Source organism: Pongo abelii, chromosome 2 (genome assembly GCF_028885655.2).
Source record: "Pongo abelii isolate AG06213 chromosome 2, NHGRI_mPonAbe1-v2.0_pri, whole genome shotgun sequence".
In the NCBI taxonomy this organism is placed as follows: domain Eukaryota; kingdom Metazoa; phylum Chordata; class Mammalia; order Primates; family Hominidae; genus Pongo; species Pongo abelii.
In genome coordinates this window covers 135,526,219-135,542,474 of record NC_085928.1, presented here as the reverse complement: position 1 = coordinate 135,542,474, position 16,256 = coordinate 135,526,219, and the positions used below count along the sequence as shown (strand labels likewise).

Below are 16,256 nucleotides of genomic sequence, written 5' to 3'. Positions count from 1 at the left end.
AGGGAATGGAGAGAGAAAAAAATAGAAACAACTTACGGTGCTAGCAGAGGCAGGCTGGCCTACATCTCCATCAGGGACGAAGAGTGTTTGTGTTACACACGTAACTTTGGATGAAATTCATGTGTATTATGCAGGTAACTTTGGACGAAATTCAAGTGGTGCCACATTTATTTGAAATGGCAGACATTCTCAATAGAAATTCTCAGTTATGATCAAAATCTACTAGTAATTCTTGATACCTCTTCTTAATAGATCTCCAGTATCATGGTCCTTACCCCTCTAACCATAATGGATTTTAACCTCAGGAAAATAAGCAAGTGTCACCAGCAGCTTCAAAATGTTTGTAATCATAATGATTCCTCATGCTACTAAAATGTGTTAGAGTTTCCTTGCCACCTTTATTTATGTGATTTTAGTCCCTTCTGTGTAACTTCCCTTTCCCCAGTGGAAATGTGTGTCCCTCAAGGAAATACAATGTGCTGCTCACTCATTGATACATCAGGTACCCCTTTTATGTTCTCTTCAGTTTTGTAGCAGTTAGAGTACTGTTCTCAAGGAAACAGTTATCAACAGGATTGATTTTTCCATTTGGCTCTGAGATTGCAGCAGTATGGCAACAGGCCAGATCCAGGGCGCCGATGCTTGCCAGGAAGGGTGAGGAAGGAGCCAGGGATCTCAGAGATCAGGTTGAGCAATATGAGAGCAGGACTTTGGTGCAAATGAAGCAGCACACATTTTAGCTGGTGTGAAGGTAGAAAAGATATTTAACCTCTTTGAGATCATTTCTTCATCTTTCTGTAGAGGATGATAGCAAGATGCACCTCGTGAGGTTATTGTAAGAATTAAAGGAGGCGTTCATGTGAAGTCTGAGCACAGTCCCTTGCGCAAGGCTAACATTTTTGTTTGGGTACACTGATCATCACTGCTAATTCAAATTGAGGAGAAAGCCGTCTGCTTTGCTTGGAAAGTGTTCTATTTCAGTTTATTTAGATACATGGCTTAAGCAATTTCACCTTACATTTCTATAGTTTATAAAAATCTATTATGTCCAAACTTTCAAAGTAGGTGACCCATTCTGTGAGCAGGTGCACACACAAGCATAGTTATGAGTACTTATGATTAGCATACATATTGTTTTCTGGAGGCAAACATTCTAAGAGCCTGAAAAGTTTGGCTTTAATATATGAAGTCTCTTCCTTTTTAGCCATTTTTATATTTTTTATTTGTTCATCAATACTCTTTCCTAGGAAATATATAATTGTGCATTTAACAAATACTTACATAATATTTACGGAGTGCCAAGCATTTCCTAGGCCTATTGTAAATATTAATTAATGTAAACCTTATGAAGTTGGTTCTATTATTATTCATGTGTTACAGATATGTAAACTGAGGAACAAAGTAATTAAGTAAGTTGCTCAAGATCTCGTAGGTATTAAGCTGTCCAGCCAGGATTCTAATCCAGGCAGGCTGGCTTCAGAGTCTGTACTTACAGGTATCAAGCTAGACCAATCTAGCCCATTTGTACAGTGGCAGCTTTTGAATAACTGGATTTGGGATTATTTAACTTGTTTTGTGTGTCTGTATGTCTAGGCTTTCTGAGTTAACTTAGAGTTACCTTATTTAGTTTGTTTGGGACTATGGTACTAACTATAAATTTCCCTTTTGCATAAGTCCTACAGGTAGGGAGTTTAGGGATGCAGGAGGATGCCAGGGAGTGGTGTTAAGGACTTCCTCTAAAGAACCTGTGTCACATAAACTAGCAGCCATGGATTTGACTGACTTAAACTGTTTTCTCAATCCAAACTAGATCCTGAGACCTCTGTCATTTTAAATTATCTTAGGAATCCCTTCTTAGTAATTCAAAGTAGTTCTACTCAGCACAAATAGAAGACCTATGTACTGAGACCAGGATTTTTATTTTTGTTTTTAATTTTCTTGCTAATAAATTAACTCAATTTTAAGATATTTTAAAACTCCACTAATCATAATGAATCCTATGAATTTAAGGAATTTTGAAAATTTTCCAACTAGTTTGTGTTTGGTTTCGAAGAAGTTAGTGAACTTGTTTGATTTCCGTCTTAGTACTTGTCCCTGATCTACCAGCGGTGGTCTGCTTTTATAATACCAACTGACCATATTTTTAGTTTGAAAAACACCATGAGCTTTCTTTGCTGTACGTGCTCCTGGTTTTCCTGCCACATCACTGGTGGCTCCTTTGCCATGTCCACCTATGTTCTGTGACTTCATAAAGTCGAACTGCTCCAGAACTCAGGCTTTAGTCAGATCATATCACTCCTTCACTCAAAATGCTGTAATAACTCCTTGTTTAAAGTCCCTGTGGTAAGACTCTTTATCATCTGGTCCTTCACTTTCTCTCTGGCCTGATTGCCTATTGATTTGCTATGGCTGCTGGAACAATGTACCACAAACTTAAATGGTTTAAACAACAAAAAATTGTCTCATGGTTCCAGAAGCTGAAGTCTGAGATCAAGGTGTCAGCAGGCCCTGCTCCCTCTGTCGGTGCTAGGGAAGAGCCTGTTCCTAGCTCCTCTCCTAGCTTCTGGTAGCTCTTTGACTGGCAGAACAACTCCAGTCTTCATATGGCATTCTCTTTGTGAGTATGTCTATCTCTGTGTCCAAATTTCCTCTTTTTATAAGGACACAGTTATATTGGATTAGGGGCCCACCATATTCCAGTATAACCTCATTTTAACTAATGGCATCTGCAATTACTCTATTTCCAAATCAGGTCACATTCTGCAGTACTAGGGGTTGGGACTTCAACATGTGAATTTGGACAAAATTCAGTCTGTAACACCTACTATGCTTCTTCCTACCCACTGTGGGGCAGCCATACTACCCTCTTTGAGGTTTTTTGAGTACTTGAATGTGCTCCTGCCCTAAAGTCTTTGCCTTGGCTATTCCCTCTGCCTAGAAGACTTTCACCCTCACCACCACTATCCTCGTGGATTATAAACTCCCTTCTTTAAGTATGTCTTCAAATATGCCCTCCTCAGTAATGCCTACCCAGATCACCCTATTTAAAATATTACCCCAACTCCTCCTCATACCCCTCAAACTCTCTTGTCGCTTTTCTTTTTTCCATGGTATTTATCACCTTATAACTAAAATGTTTATTGTTTGTCTTCTGACCCTGACACTGGAGTGTAAGTCCTCTGAGGGGTCTTTGTCTTTTTTTATTCTGTTGTAATCCAAGCGCCTACAACTGAACTTGAGATTTAACAACAGCTCAAAAAATGTGTGTAGCATTCCCATTTTTCTTTGTTGCTTTAATTTGAGAGATGCAACCCTTTAATATATTGGAGTAAGGCAAGTGGGAGAAAGGCAAAACATATCTGAAACAAGTTTCTTGCACACTGCGACATGGCTTTTCCATGCCATACATTTGAGGCTTTTAGCTAAATGCCATCTTCATGATGACTGCAAATCCTTGTGGGTGCTTGCCATGGCTCCCTTCTGAGAGCTCAAAGCATTCTCTTCCTACAGAGTGGAACCAAGCTCTTCCAGAGATGAGAGAGGCCTCATCTGACTAGGTTCTGCCATCACTTAGCATGCGGAGAAGCAATCACTGAGGCTTCTAGAAGGGACCTATTACTCAGGTCAAGAACTCAGGCATCATGACTTGCTGTGATTTTTCCTACTAGCATCGAAAGCAAAAAGCTCCTAAAGTAACCACAAAGTACTCTGAGAGACATTTCTCTGGCTTCACTGGAGTGGATAAGGTTTAAAGGGCCACAGATGTTACATCTACTTGCCTTAATAATCACATCAAAGTCTCTCATGGTCCTCTGGTAGCCAGTGTGTCAGGAGAGATTCCCAGCAGAACTGCTGAGCTAGCCAAGCCACCATTTTATATTAAAATTGTCTATTCGTTATCAGCCTCTACCTCATAGAATGTGCAGGCTAATGAGGGCAAGCATGTCTTGGCCATTGCTGTTTTTCTTTCTGGCGCCCAGCATAGATACTGTATATAGAAAATGCTTGGAAAATCCTTCTTAAACCCCAGCTGAAGTACAGTCTCAGAGCTCAGCCCACACAAGCTCATGCAGGTTGTATCACCACCCAGCTACCTGGGTTAGGTATCACAGTGGCATGGTCCATGCCTTTGTTCTTTGGTTTAGTTTCTCCTTAAACTCATGAATGGCTTGCAAAAATAAATGCTGAAACACTGCTTAAGCGGTTCTTCTTGCAGAAGTAAGATTGGTGACCTGTAGGAGAGCCTGAAAGGGTGTTTCTGATATGCCCCAGGTGGTGAAACCTGTCAACAATGCATCTAAAATGGATGAGTCTTCAAAGAGGAAGGACTGCCTACACAGATATGCGAAACGTGACACTGATTTTTTTTTCAGCCATGCTCTTTCATGGATGGCAACATTATCCATGACTAACCATAAAACAGGAATGGTATCAAAAGACGTCACTGACCAAAGCAGCACATTTGATCCCTCAATCCACAGGTAATAAACCCATCTTATTCCTTATTTGGCCATCCATCATATACTTCCTGAACAATGGCACCTTTTTTTTTTTTCTTGTCCTATCAGTGTTATCTACATTAAGTCCATTTAAAAGAAAATGCTAGGCATGTTTTAGTGTAGAGGTAGTTCCTTTTGATGAGGATGGATTCTTTCTGCAGACAAAGCTTTATCAAGAACCTAATGAAGCCTAAGCTTTGGGGCCTTTTACTTCCCCTAGTGGGAGCCTTACTATATGCCGCAATCATTTTTGTTTGTAAAATTTTCAAAAGGAATATATTTTAACCACAATAGGTTTGTTGTACTGTCTCTTACCATTCTGATTTTCCTTCTGCCACACTTATCTTCATATGGCTGCAGGCGATTTTGAGGTTCAGCTAAAAGGGAATGATGAGTTGAGAATGCATTTATTTAGGTTAGATTGAGCAGTATGTATTTAAGTAGTTTGCAGTAATTTCCAAGTATAGCTGTTGCTAGTCATCCTGGTGTAGGAATAAATGGGCTTGCAAGAATACTTAAGTTACCTGCTTCATGACTCACTGAGTGTTAGGACACTAAGTTGCAGGGCCTGAGATCTTGCCCCAGGATGGATAGCTCCTACAGTGCATTGCACCAGAATTGTGTGAATGGGGAAGGTGAAGGAAGGCTTGAAATAGCCAAAAACAGATCTGTGGAAAAGTATTATAAGAGATACATTCGGCAGTCAGTGATTAATAAAGCCATTATGTTATTTTTCTGGATTTCATGTTTGTGTTTGTCAACTTTTTGTAATTTGTCACGGGTGATTTTTTTCTCATCTTAAATGAATGTTCATCTTCACTCCTAATTTATTTGTATTTTTTTCTTACAGAATTTTTCCTATTTTTAAAAACATTAAGACTTCCAAAACATGGAATTTCCCTTCTACGGCCTTATCAATTCTCTTTAATTTGTTAAATTTTGACAAGTCCTCTTGGTCCTAATGTATGAAAATGTCATTTAAAGTTTAATGTCATTTGGTGGTTATTATTAGTAATTTCGCTGCTCTCAACAACTTCTAAAAACATACAGATATTAGATAACTAGTCCTTATCAAGTCTCTAAGTGCAAGAAAAAAATAACACTAGCATCTTTTTTTTTTTTTCTTCTTGAGACGGAGTCTCATTCTGTTGCCTAGGCTAGAGTGCAATGGCACGATGTTGGCTCACTGCAACCTCTGCCTCCCAGGTACAAGCGATTCGCCTGCCTCAGCCTCCTGAGTAGCTGGGACTACAGGCACGTGCCACCACACCAGGCTACTTTTTTTTGTATTTTTAGTAGTGATGGGGTTTCACCATGTTAGCCAGGATGGTCTTGATCTCCTGACCCCGTGATCCTCCCGCCTCGGCCTCCCAAAGTGCTGGGATTACAGGTGTGAGCCACTGTGCCCGGCCTAGCATCCTATATTTATAGAATAAGTGGAGTTGGGCAATATGAATAGATTTTCATAGCTCAAAAGCTCTGTGAATTACCCAGCGTTTTTGTCTTTTTGCCTTCTACATGGGGCTATGCCCTTCTACATAAAACATGGTTTTTTTTCCTAATTATTTGCAGATAGTATGAGAGAATTCCTAAATGTTATTTTTGCTGAATGCCTTTATTCTACATATATAATAGATACTTCGGTGAAAAATGAATGTTTTGGATAGCCACAATATTCTGAAATTTTCTGTGAGGAAAGATGGTAATGAAATGTTTAAGCATTTCTACTTGAACTAGAGTTGACTAATTAGAACAGGTCAAAGCATGTGCATTTGTATATACAGAGGATAATTTTGTTTGGCATTTCCAGTCATCAATCTAACTGCAGTAATGGATTTAGAAGATATCAGTAAAGCTTTGAAAACTGTAGTGTGACAAATAATACAAGCTCACCCTTTAAATAAATTGTACCACCAAGAAATAGAGTGATAATAAGTTTTGATAAAAGTAATTCAAAACTTTCCAGATCTAGTGTAAGCCAGTTGTAGCGCCTTTGAAATCTTCGGAGTTCTGTTTTGACCACAGATAAATCACTAATGTCTGGTTCATTTCAGGATATTTTTTAGGATGAAGCCTATAGGAGAAATGAAAGAAAGCCTCTACATTTTACTTTACTAGTGAAGAAGTATTTGCATTTCCTGTCCTTAGAGATGTACCAAGTACTCTAAGGTGCACAACCCCATGCTAAGTGTAGACCTTTACCAAATCCTTTAAGTCCTTTAGAGCTCAGTTTCCTTATTTTATCTATTTTGAGCTCTGGCACAAATATTCTATGGGGTTTTGTCTTTATTCATATATTAAGTGGGTCAGATCCATAACAGAGTAGAAGAGTAATTAGCACTCTAGGTATAAGAGAGTACTATGGGAGTTGAAGATATCACTGAAACCCTTAGGATTCCACTGAATTATTGTTTAATACTTGGGAAAAAGTTACTAGAGGGGATAATCCTGGCTTGAGGTCAGCAACTCCAAATTTGGGCATTAGAGCAGAGTCACGCATTACTCAACAACTCTGTACTAAGGTCTCAACATAAAATTAAATTTGCATTTGGTCAAAATTACCTACCACTCTCCTTTATGAAGTAAGTCTATTGCAGACTGACATTTTTGTCTTTCATTAATGTAGTCAGATTTTTCCGCAGTATTGGATAGGTAACTAACCCTTGAGTTCAGCCTCTAATAAAATAGTTGCCTTATGTTTTGAGGACATATTATATATTTTTTAAAAATAAAGTTTATCTTTAAATCATTCCAACGGTTTTCCTCTCTTTTTAATTATTTGCTTATTTATTTACTTATCTATGTGTTCATGCTGAGCTTGTATATTAAGTTTGTGTAAGTTAAATGTGCTCTTTTGGGCCTGGATTCCACTGTGCTTTCTAGGTTTACTGCTAATGGTGAAGGTTTCTCTCAGCCATTCATTACTAAATCACACTGCTAGAGTGGACCATTTCTGTGACATCATCTTTGTCTCCTATTCTTATTTTACCATTTGAGACTGCAAAACCTCTAACTTCTAGCCCAGTTCCTCAATGCTTTATCATTGACACCACTTGCCATTTTCTTCTATTTTGGGGGGGAAATTTAAAAAGTGATGGCTGCCTTTTTAAAGGTTATATAGATATTTCATTTTCTAGCTTTATCTCAAAGACTTTAATCTTTAATTTTTTTTTCTGAGATAAAAAGGTATTCAATGTCAGGGAGGGAAATATGTAAAATAAGTTATTTGAAATCATATTTGGTATGTACAGAGGAATAAATACAGACAGATTAAGATCTATCGTGACACATCTTATATTGATTTGTGCTTCCCTATAAGAGAATGTGTGTGCATCTTAAAAGACAGAGCCAAGATTTCTGTTAAGATTAATTTGCATGGAGTGGTTTTTCTCTTAATAATTTCAAAGTAAAGCTTTTTTTCTATTTTTGGCATAAATAGAGTAGCCTAACTCAAACAGACCAACTTTTCTTGAACATTAAATAAAGACAAATTCTGACATTTTTAAATAATGAGTACATTATATGTTCCAACTTAGAAAATATTTAACTTTATTTCAATCATTAGGCTTTTGGAGCACTTGAAAATGTAATTTATTAAAAGTTGCCATGGAGCCTGTGAGAAATTAGTCTAGTGATGGTTAATTTGTTTACCTAAACCATACTTGTTTTGAAAATTATGAAACCTAAATAGTCTATGTTTAAAGAGAAACAAACCATTTTTAATGATTTGAAGTGTAATTTTTTCTCCCTCCTTTCCAATAATTTATTCCTATGAGGTTGAGAAGAACTAACTTTTATTAAGGAGGATGTACTTTGTTTGAACTTTTTTTTTTTTTTTTTTTTTTTTTGAGATAGGCTGGAGTGCAGTGGCATGATCATAGCTTACTGTAACCTCAAACTCCTGGGCTCAAATGATCTTCCCACTTTGATCTCCCAAAGCGCTGGGATTACAGGCATGAACCACCTCACCCAGCCTGTTTTGATTTTTGACAAAATGTGTCATTGATTATACTGGAATCAGATATTTTGCTGTTTTCTGTTACCAAGATTAGAATTACCAGTCATTCCCAAGGATATGTTTTGGACCAGGTGTTAATGAGTACTGTACAAACAGATGACACCTTGCATAAAGCCCAGCCTCCATCATATAGGGGCTTGTAGTAATGACAGACATACAGAATTCTAACACAGAGATGGCTTTGGCAAATGCTAGAATGAAGTAAAACAGTTAAGTTGAAGGAGAGGAAAGAAAAACAGAGGCAACCGTGATGAAGACTGAGAAAGAAAAAGGATATGAATGGGATGTTGATACGGTTTCAGGAATAGAATGAGATAAAAATTAAGACAAAGACTGTAGTCAAAACATGGAATACATTGAATACTAACCTGAGGGATTTAGACTTTACTCTCAATACCTGAAATCGAATGGTAATATGAAGGAACACTTGTAGAGACATAATAGAGTAGCAAAACTCTAATATGGATTGGATTTTTATGGACCCACAAAAATCAGAACTCTATTATGGAAGGGTCCATAAAAATCCAATTCATTATTTTATAGATAAGGAAACTGAGGCACAGAAGTGACTTTTGGAAGTGACTTACCAAAGGTTGCATACAATATCAGTAGCTTAGTGGGACCAAAAACCCAAGTCTGCTGACTTCCAGCCTAGAAATCTTTCGATCACATTAGGCTATATTGGGCTATTCAAGGTCAAAGTCCTCAGCAGTTATTACATCTTGAATATGTAGATATAGGCCTAGTTGTCATTGTTTTTTAATATCTGTTCTTCTATGGGCTTCTAAGAATGAGAATCTTTTGGACGTATGAATGTGGTATGTATGCTAATATATTTGCCCTTCATATAAAAATTCTTATAATTCCCTTTTTAGGAAATTGTTGACTCACTCCATGACTTGTGGAAGGTAGTACATTTTGTTCATGTGAACTTGACAGTTTCTTGTAACATTTATTCTCTAGAAATTGGCTTTTCTATCTACTCTGGGGTTATTTTATTTCTTGGTTTCCCGCATTCATAGATGGCTGATTCGGATAATATTTATGTCCATAATATGGGCCTAAAATTCCAAAAATTAAATGTATTCATTTAGAATACTTGTGAGTGATATTTTCCTCCATAAGCTATTTTGGCTGGTGTGCTAGGTCAGGTATACATAACATGCCAGTGATTTCAGAAGTAAGTCTTATATTCATAGGTGTTTATTATGAATTCAGTGTTTATGAAAAGTGATATCATTAGCAACGCACATTGTTAGGAACTGAAAATATGTATTTTGAAGTAATTCTTTTGATATGAAATTCTTCTTGACCATATGGGGCTTCCCCTAGTCTTAGATGTATGTTCCAATGGAATAAATATTGAATGCTTGTCTTGTAAGGCATAATTTGAAAAATATTAAGGCCTTTATATTGAGAATACAAATTTTATTGAGCAGTGCTTCAACTGCCAGCAGGGTTGGCAAAACAGCTTTGGGCAAAAGCAGTGTCTACCACAGTTAGCTATTTTATATGATGTCCACACATATTTGGTATAATTATATATGTTTGTATGTGTATACATGTGGATAAAATTTTCCATTCTGAGCCCTATGAAAGGTAGTTTTGATCATTAGTAGTAGTAGTTAACAGAGACTCTCTGCCTTGAACATTCCAAGGGCATGCTTGATATTTCCTGGATAATAAGCAAGGTCATCAGAAGAAAGTGTGGTTTCTATAATCCTTGTCTTGGTAAGGTCTTGACAGTAAGAGACCAAGTTACATTTTGGAGGCATCATACTTCTTTGGCATCAAAGTATTTGCTCCACCATCTCTCTCTCTCTCTCTTTCTTGCAATCTTTCTCTCTCTCTCTCTCACAGACACACACACACACACACACACACACACAGGGGAAAATTCACTCTGTAGGAAAGGCAGCTGTTAACTTACTGATGTTTAGGCTATTCAGGCTGTGCTCTGGCAAGCTCAGTTGGGTGCCATTCACAAAAGACCCCCTAGGATATGGTGCCTATAATTGGCCTTCTGGGGCTCTGCAGTGCTCTTCAAGAGCAGGACATGTCTTAAAATGTTTCCAAAAGATTTTCAATAACAGGAAAAAACACCCATATACATTAGATCTATGGTTTGTATACAATTCTGCAGATCCACAATTTCCCAGTCTCTTATCTCTGACTTGTCCACTAGACCTCAAGACTTAGGGTCTGTTTTTGGAGCTGTGTCCCAAGTCTTCACCTGGATTCTTCACTGGACTCCTTTTGCCTGGATAGGTCCAGTGACACTTTCAAATCACTGCAATCACTGGAATTTATTGTTTATATTCAGGCATAAATATGGGAAATATCACTGTTACTCTCCAGAGCCAACATTACTCTTTGGGCACTTCAGTCTGGGTTTCCTTCTAATCTTGAAAACCAGACAAGACATCTGCTCCCCTCCGTGCTTTCTTCTTTAGCAACTCTGTTGTCCTTAATCCCTCCTTTCATTCATTTCTTTCCACCTCGGGCCAAGTTGCTATTTTCCATAGTGTTACTAATCTGTACATCTAATGAGCCAGTATTTTATTATATTCTGATATCTCAGAGAAGGGGGATGATTGGGAGTAAGATAGTATACATGACACTTTTCTCTTATTGAGAACTTTTATTCCTCGAGGTGACCCATTGTCTAGATTGAAGATCAACATATACAAGATAACTCAAGAATTCCCAACATCACTATGGATTAAATTTGAATATCGGTGCTTTATTTCTGTGAAAGTGTTCTCAGTCCAGAGCTTGAGAAGGAGTATACACACACAGAGGGACACATAGGTTATAAATGATACAAAGATATAAGACATATCAACTACCTATGGCCTATGAAGAATAAGAAAACGAGTTTAATGTAAAACAAAAGTAACCAGAATTTTTGAACATCTTGTTTATGCTATAGATTCAGGGAAACACTCAGTATCTGTTATGCACCATGCAGTCGCAGCAATTGTGAAGTATAGATAATGTTGTAGGCCCAGTGAGCGGCAACAGGGGTCAAAGTTGGTGGTAATGATTTGGTTGCAAGTCTGTCTGACTTCAAGGATCTTGTGTTTCCACTATACATGATGCCTATGAAAATAAAGATGTTTCCAGGGGAAAGGAACCACCCTTTTGGTGGTTATACATGTGCTCTTCATGTATAATGTTATGCACTTTCATGCATTCCTCACTGAGACCACATAATAATCATGTAAGTGAGGTGTAGGTTATCATTCCTACTTAGATTCCAGAGCCGAGAGAGGAGGCTAATTTGTTCAGGATCACATAACCACAAAGGCATAAACCAGAATTGGAATCCAAACAGTACGACTCTAGGGCAGTACCCTGTGCATACCCTGTGGGCCCTATCTGGCTCACCTCATGTTTTTTTGAACAGGTGAGCTAAGAACAATAGTTATATTAATAAATGTTCAAAAGAATGATATTATTATTTAATGACAATAATTGTTTACATATTTTCTGTGGCTGTTTTCGTACTATGAATGTTGAGTATTTGTGACAGACTATATGGCCTTCAGAGCCTAAAACATTTAGTTGCTGGCCTTTTACAGAAGAATTTGCTAATCCCTACTCTAAAATCTACATTCTTAGCCTCAGGGCTGTTCTTTTTTCACAAGCTCATGCTAGGCTTATATTGAGCACTTTTATAATTTGTGGCTTATTTTGTAACATATGAGAGTTTTAAAATAAAAATAAACATCTGAAACATTTTGGATGAATGTGGGCAGCTCAGGGGCAGCTCAGTAAAACCATAAGATAGATTCTATAATGTATTGTGGGAAAGCATGATAAATGTTTTACTCACAGCATTGCTAGTTCTGTGATTCATTTAAAAAATGTATCTATGTTGACAAATAAAATGATGTTTATTTGTGTGTTACATCACCAATATATTTAGCTAATTTCTATTTATTTGTATTCATCAGGTTATTTTCCAAAGCAGATAAAAAGCAGAACATTCACTGGAAACTTATGAATAAAGCTACATGCTTAATGGTTTAGCTAATAAGGCCAGAGAAAAAACAAATATGTCTACCTATGAAAAAAATTATATTTAAGACACCTACTATGTGCTGTGCACTAGGAGGTAACTCATTTTACTCTTCAAGGCTTAGAAGTAAAATAACCACTGCAAGTCATGCAGCCAAGCCGGATCTTGGAACTCCAAATCAGGATCTTTTTGTAAAACATTATAGGACATTTATAATTGCAAGTTGTAAATTAGTCTAGAATTACCCATCCAGTTGGACAATGGATTCTCTTTCTATTTATTTGATTCTATTACTTCTGTCTGTTATTAGTTGTTCTAAGTATTACCCATTATTTGACTTTATTACTTCTGTCTGTAGTTTACTAGATGTTCAAAAGTAGCTGAAGACATAAATGATATTGCCACTACTTCATATCTCACAAAATAGTTGAAGATGCCCTCTTCTCACAGCTCCACTAGGTGGTGCCCCAGTAGGGACTCTGTGGGGGGAGGGGGGGCTCCAACACCACATTTCCCTTCCATGCCCTAGCAGAGGTTCTCCATGAGTGCCCTACCCCTGCAGCAAGCTTCTGCCTGGCCATCCAGGCATTTCCATATATCTTCTGAAATCTAGGTGGAGGTTCCCAAACCTCAATTCTTGACTTCTGTGCACTTGCAAACTCAACATCACATGGAAGCTGCCAAGGCTAGGGGCTTGCACCCTCTGAAGCCAGGGCTTGAGATCTACATTGGCTCCTTTCAGTCACTGCTGGATCAGCTGGACACAGGGCACCAAGTCCCTAGGCTGCACACAGCATGCAGACCCTGGGCCCAGCCCAAGAAACATTTTCTCCTAGGCCTCTGGGCCTGTGATGGGAGAGGCTGTGACATGCCTTGGAGACATTTTCCCCATTGTTTTAGGATTAACATTCAGCTCCTTGTTACTTATGCAAATTTCTGCAGCAGGCTTGAATTTCTACTCAAAAAATGGATTTTTCTTTTCTATCGCATTGTCAGGCTGCAAATTTTTCAAATGTTTATGCTCTGTTTCACTTTTAAAACTGAATGCTTTTAACAGCACCCAAGTCACCCCTTGAATGCTTTGCTGCTTAGAATTTTTTCCGCCACATACCCTAAATCATCTCTCTCAAGTTCAAAGTTCCACACATCTCTAGGGCAGTGGCAAAATGCTGTCAGTCTCTTTGCTAAAACATAACAAGAGTCACATTTTCTCCAGTTCCCACAAGTTCCTCATCTCCATCTGAGACCACCTTATCCTGGACCTTATTGTTTGTATCACTATCAGCATTTTTGTCAAAGCAATACCAGTCTCTAGGAAGTTCCAAATTTTCCCACATTTTCCTGCCTTCTTCTGAGCCCTCCAAACTGTTCCAACCTCTGCCTGTTACCCAGTTCCAAAGTTGCCTCCACATTTTTGGGTATCTTTCCAGCAATGCCCCACTTTACTGGTACCAATTTACTGTATTAGTCTATTTTCATGCTGCTAATAAAGACATACCTGAGACTGGGAAGAAAAAGAGGTTTAATTGGACTTAACAGTTCCACATAGCTGGGGAGTTCTCAGAATCATGGCGGAAGGTGAAAGGCTCTTCTTACATGGTGGCGGAAAGAGAAAATGAGGAAGATGCAAAAGTGGAAACCCATGATAAAACCATCAGAGCTCATGAGACTTATTCACTACCACAATAACAGTATGGGGGAAACTGGCCCCATGATTCAGATTATCTCAGGGTAATTATGGGAGTGGGAATTATAGGAGTACAGTTCAAGATGAGATTTGGTTGGGGACACAGAGCCAAACCATATCAGATGTTAAGCAAAAAGAACTTGTTTTAATAATTCAAGGGTTTCAATAAATCTTATTCCAAGTTTGTATAAAAGTTGGAGAGATGACTTTCTTAATTTCCAACCACTCATTTTTTGGTGGTTATCTAAATTTTACAGTTGCAAACAGTAAACATAGAAGTTTAAATAAAATCTAAATAAGCAGCAGACTCTTTCATCTTACTCAGAATCAGATAGCATAAATACCAGACTTGATAATGAGAGAAGATAAAGATCTGCTACTATGCTATCTTGAAAGATAGTTTTAGATATTTGTGATAAATAGTTATAGGGAAAATGCATACTATGTCATTGGTTGCATAATACCAAAGCAGTACCTTAAAAAACTTTGAAATAGGTATTTTTTGCATTAAAACAAAATCAGTTATCATCTCTAACTCTTTATGTACTGTAAATATTTATTCCCTTGTGCTCAAGAAAAAACAGGTTGTTGCACTTAGAAAACTTACAAACTGAAGAAAACAAGGACAGTGTGATTTATGAGTGTGTACTTGTGTATCTTTCATAACGTTCCATTCCTGGTGGGCATGTAATTTGGGACAATGCTTTTGTTCTTTGGAACGCAAATTTGCAATATGTGCCAAGAGTTTTGGAAATGTCCTTACCATTTGAACCAAAACTTTTAACTTCTAGGAATTTTCCTTAAGAAAGATGTAAAATGCGTTCATCATCATGTTAGATATGAATGAAAAATTTTTAAAAATCTGAACAAATAAGTGTAAGAAAATGGCTAACATACTATATCCAATTATGTTACTATAGTATATCCAAGGTGTGGGCTATTTTGCAATCAATAACATGATGTTAAAAATGTATATCTGCTATCTTGGGGGAACATATTACATTAACTGAAAAAGAAGAACTATTTTCTTAAAAATTTGATTTATTAATATATAATATGCATATATACCTCTATACTTCTATGATAACACTGATTAAAATGTACTACATTTTCTTTTTTATTTATGCATGTTCCCCACTACACCAAACAAATCCAAGGGAAAGGATTGTGTCATTCACTCGTGTAGTGTCCTTATTGTGCATAATGCTTGGAATGTTGTAGATAAACTGTAACTTCTTTTGAATAAATAAGAAAGATGAGAGAAAATCTGGTGGTCTTTGTATAATGGAATTATACTTGTTTTACATTTTGTATTTTATTTAGTACTTTCTTATTTATATAATCAGAACAGACAATTTAAAAAGTAATAGTAAATTTATATATTGAAAAAGAGAGGATGGCATCTTTTCTCCAAAGCTGCTGGCTTAGATATATAGTGTTGAAATGGTTCTAATTTGGCTCTAGTTTAAATAACCCTCTCTTAATGGGCCAGCCTACAAGATCATATCTGTTGCTTGGCTTCCTTTCTACCCCATGGTATTCTTTTACAGAATGAAGTATCCAACAGTGCAATGCTGAATCATTATTAGCTCTAATTTGGGAAATTGAGCCTTGAAGTAATAAGTGTTTGGGGTCTGATTCTGTGAACGCTACTCACTCTCAACTTTCCTTTCATCAAAGGAGCTTGTCTTCATTTGCAAACATTTCTTTTCTCTTCAAAACATCTTCCACAGTGCCTTTGCCAGGTAAATACATTCCTTCCTGAAATATTAAATCAATACATCAAATTAATTGCCATGAATTTTGAGACCTGATACCAAAAGTGAATACACAGCCTCTAGCTCAATTCAGAGGTCACTATGCTGAATTGCTTTCACAATCTTTGAATTATGCATTTGAAATGTTTACTGCTGTATCTTGATTGGAATGTATTTTTTAGTGTGAAAATAATTGACAGGAATTAGTGTTTTTTTCCTTTTCAAAGAAAAATTCAAGATCAAATGGAAGCCTCTTGCATGATTAGCAAAC

General features: G+C 37.2%; 1 protein-coding gene across 9 annotated transcripts in view; it reads left to right on the top strand.

Annotated features, from left to right (window-relative positions):
• Positions 1-16,256, top strand: part of KCNH8 (potassium voltage-gated channel subfamily H member 8) — a 395,129-nt gene that overhangs the window by 69,837 nt on the left and 309,036 nt on the right. The window contains exons 1-2 of one of the 9 annotated variants that reach the window (XM_054552528.2): positions 1,340-2,343; positions 4,374-4,481. The exons of the other annotated variants lie outside the window; for them this stretch is intronic. The gene's annotated coding sequence lies outside the window, so the exon portion shown is untranslated. Of the gene's footprint in view, positions 1-1,339; positions 2,344-4,373; positions 4,482-16,256 lie in introns of those variants that run through there. 9 annotated transcript variants of the gene reach the window in all.